Source organism: Leopardus geoffroyi, chromosome D3, assembly GCF_018350155.1.
Source record: "Leopardus geoffroyi isolate Oge1 chromosome D3, O.geoffroyi_Oge1_pat1.0, whole genome shotgun sequence".
NCBI classification, from domain to species: Eukaryota; Metazoa; Chordata; class Mammalia; order Carnivora; family Felidae; genus Leopardus; species Leopardus geoffroyi.
Window position 1 is genome coordinate 993,037 of NC_059339.1, and position 3,894 is coordinate 996,930.

The 3,894-nt window shown below is 55.6% G+C and overlaps 1 pseudogene; it reads right to left on the reverse strand.

Moving 5' to 3' along the window:
- Positions 1-2,547: 2,547 nt before the first annotated feature.
- Positions 2,548-2,679, reverse strand: LOC123588644 (annotated as a pseudogene).
- Between the last annotated feature and the right edge of the window lie 1,215 nt (positions 2,680-3,894).

Here is a 3,894-nt window from a genome sequence, read left to right on the forward strand (position 1 = left end):
AAAGGAGGAGGAACGCCTAAGTGGCTCAGTTGGTTGAAGGTCTGATGCTTCATTTTGGCTCAGGTCATGATCCCAGATTCATGGGGTTGGGCTCTGCACTGAGTGCGGAGCCTGCTTGGGATTCTCTCTCTCTTTCTCTCTCCCTCTCTCTCTCTCTCCCTCTGTCCCTCCCTTGTTCTCTATCTCAAAATAAACAAATAAATAAAAATAACAGAATTTGGTAAAGTGCTTGGGATCAAGAGAAACACAGAAACATCAATAGCTTTTTTTCTATGTCAGCAACAGACCATAGAAAGGGAACTGATAAAACATCCTGAAAAGGAAAGGAAAGGAAAGGAAAGGAAAGGAAAGAAAATGGAAAGGGAAGGAAAGAAAAGGAAAAGGAAAGGAAAAGAAAAAAGAAAAGGAAGGGAAGGGAAGAAAGGAAGGAAGGAAGGAGGAGGGAGGAAGGAAGGAAGGAGGAGGGAGGAAGGAAGGAAGAAGGAGGAAGTGAGGGAGGAAGGGAGGGAGGAAGGAAAGGAAGGAGGAAGGGAGGGAGGGAGGGAGGGGTGGAGAGGGAGAAGGGAAGGGAGGGGGGAGGAAGAGACGAGGGAGAACCTTTATTAACATTTAGGAAACTATTTCCATAATCCTGAGATGGTGAAAACTTTCTTAGTAAACATGGGTTTCTTGGGAGACTCCGATGCCATAAAGGAAAAAATTACATAAAGGTGCTCTAAACAAAGTAACAAGGCAAAAAAAAAAAAAAAAATTAGGGGGAAAATACATGCATCATTTTATTAATGGCTGCAAAGGGCAATATTTCTAATACACAAGGAGCTCCTACAAATTAGTAAAGAAACAAAACCTCACCAGCAGGCAGGGGAGAATACTGGGACGTTAACCAGTGACCAGGGAAAAGCAGGAACGGCAGCAGCGGGATGCCCTTCACCCTCTGGATGGCAAAGAGCGCAGCAGATAGGAGGTAAAGGGTCCCCTCCCGCACCGCGCACGGGAATGTCAACCGCTGTCCGGGAGATACTGTGTCAATACCAGCTAACGTACCAGCGCAGCTGCCGCTGACGGGATCCTGTCCACGAGAGACTGGCGTGGCGCCGGCCAGGCCCCAGATGAAACCCTGCCAGCGGGGACTGAGTGAGAAGGACGGTGCCCCCTTGCCGTGGACTGCTGTTTATCCATGTCCTGACTTGGACAGACGTTACACACGTACTGCTAAGTAAGAAGAAAAAGCAGGGGAGGAGGTGGGAGGATGGGGCAGGACAGAGAGCACAGGGAGGAACCCTGATTTTTCCGTGTTGCTTGGAATCTTGTTATGAGGACATGTTTCACAACATTTAAAATCTCACTTAAAAATATGCTCCATCAGGGGTGCCCGGGTGGCTCAGTCGGCTAAACGTCTGACTTCGGCTCAGGTCATGATCTCACGGCTTGTGGGTTCGAGCCCCGCGTTGGGCTCTGGGCTGACAGCTCGGAGCCTGGACCCTGCTTTGGATTCTGTGCCTCCCTCTCTCGCTCGGCGCCTCCCCTGCTCATGCTTGCTCTCTCTAAGAATAAATACATAAAATAAAATATGCTTCATTCGAAGACACACACACAAAATGACTTTGGCAAATCAAAGTTGAGATTAAAAGTAGTTAAAAAAGAATCCAGAAATGAATGTATCACTTCTGGGGCAGCTGCAGTGAGACACGTGGGGTAACACAGCCGGGCTGCTCTTCTCCTGCAAGGAAGCTGAGCACAGGCCTTCCGCACTCGCCGCCCACAGTGGGAGGCGCCACAGCCTTTGGGGACCAACAACCACCTTAAAGCACTTTGTTCTCCTGGTTGAATGTGGGGTACCTCACAGTGCTTACGGGGTCGTTCCTGAAAATCACGATCAAACTGTTACAATGGCCATTTCTATTTCAGTTTTGGTATTAAGATTGGGTCACTTCGGTTTGTATCCACAGGCCCAGGTGTGCGGACAGTCTGCCCAGAAGTACCCAGCATCCCATTATCTTTCCTGTATTTGTTTGTTTGTTTGTTATGTAGGCCTCATACCTACGCGAGGAGCCCAACGAGGTGCTTGAACTCGTGACCCTGAGACCGGGACCTGAGCTGAGATCAAGAGTCCGGTTGCTTAACCGAGCCACCCAGGCGCCCCTGTTACGTATCTTTACGGGGAAAATTCTATTCGGTCTGTGTCTGTGATGTGAACGCTGGATGGAGACTCATAATATAAAGGAACAAAGCGCACGGCTCTCAGCCTCTCGGGGCACAGAAAGGCGTGTGCGACAGCGCGCAAGCAGTGCTGGGACCCCAGGGCCCCCGGGAAAGCAGGTCAGGTGTAAGGCCCTAGGGTCCTGCCCGGCGGGAGGGTGACCCCCGGGGAGCGCTCTGACCCGCGGGAGCGTGGGAGCGTGGTCTGGAGCCCCCGCAGTGCGCCCCCTTGCGCACCGGACACCCGGCGCCTGGAGCATCGAGAGGGGCACGCGAGCCTCCCGCCGCGCCCGCTCTCTGAGGAAGGACGGTTCACGCGGACCTTGGACCAAAGCGTTTTTCCTTCTTCAGGGAGGGCGCGAACCGGTCCCCACGACCGCAGATTATGCGGTCGAGTTTCCCACCTTCGGGAAAACCGCAGTGGACAAGGCTCGCCGCGGAAAACCGCCTTCGTGACCACGGCATCCCCCGGGTGGGCCCAGTGGGCAGGACAGGCCCCAAGACAGCCGGTGGCCCCGGGAGGGAGGGGCGCAGTCACGGGGAGGGGATCGTCACCGGGGCGGGGGTCACCGCCACGGGAGGGGGCGTCACCAGGACGGAGTCGCCACCAACGGAGGGGGCGCCACCGGGGCGGGGTCAACACCACGGGTAGGAGGCGTCACCGCGGCGCGGACTACCGGCGGGGGACGAGAGCGGAGACAGCGGCAGCGGCCCCGACCAGGGTACGAAACCCAACGTGCCGGCCGGCCCAGTGCGCAGGCGCAGCACGGGCCAATCGGAGTGGGCGGGGCGAAAGGGAGGACGCCCCCCCCCCGGGAAGGGGCGGGGCCTGCGCGGCTCACATCCGGCTCCTGCGCACTCCTCTTCCTCCGGTCTCCCTCGGTCCCCGTGCCCGTGCTGGTCAGTTCGCGAGCCGGAGCTTGCAGCCCTCGTCACGTGCTCCCGGCCATCCAGCCAGCCCATCCTCAGGTCACTGTCTGCCACAGACCACGCACGTGTCGTCCCTGCCCTAGGGGACGTGGGCGGGGGCGGTCATACAGCAGTGGCCGGAGCCCGGTTAGAAGAGGAGGCCGGGCAGCGGAGGAGAGGAGGGGCGCTCCAGTGCCTACTTTCTCGACTGGGGCGAGGCACCTCAGCCTGGGGTCCGGAGGTCCGCGAGCACAGCTTTTGCGCTAGGGCAACGTCTGGCGTGTCCCGGCTTCGCTTCTGAAGCCTTTACCGACGTCTCCGCTGCAGACTGGGTGAGCTCCAGCATTGCAAATCCAGAGGTCTGCCGTTCGGCATGGTCGCGTCTGGCCTGCTAGAAGGCCACCTCCTTTTCTGTTTTGCGCACGGCTATAGCTCTGGGCAGAGACAAGAAACTGCGTGTAGTATGCACTCAATAAACATCATCTGATTAAACCGGTAATTCACCCATCCCACTCATCGATTTTGATTTTCTTGAAGGAATGAGCCAAGTTGTTGATTAAAAAAACAAAACAAAACTTGCACCATTGTACCAGGATTCTCGCACAGAGAGTCGTGACTCTGAGGCTTTTCTTTCCAGGAAGCAACTTTATTGGTGTCGGCACCCCAGCTGGGTTCATACCCGAAGAACTGAGCCCTGAACGCCACATGTGGTCTTTTATGCACTTTCGATTTGTCTCCCATCTATGGGTGACATATAGACATACAGTCTGAGTGGGTGGTCTCATG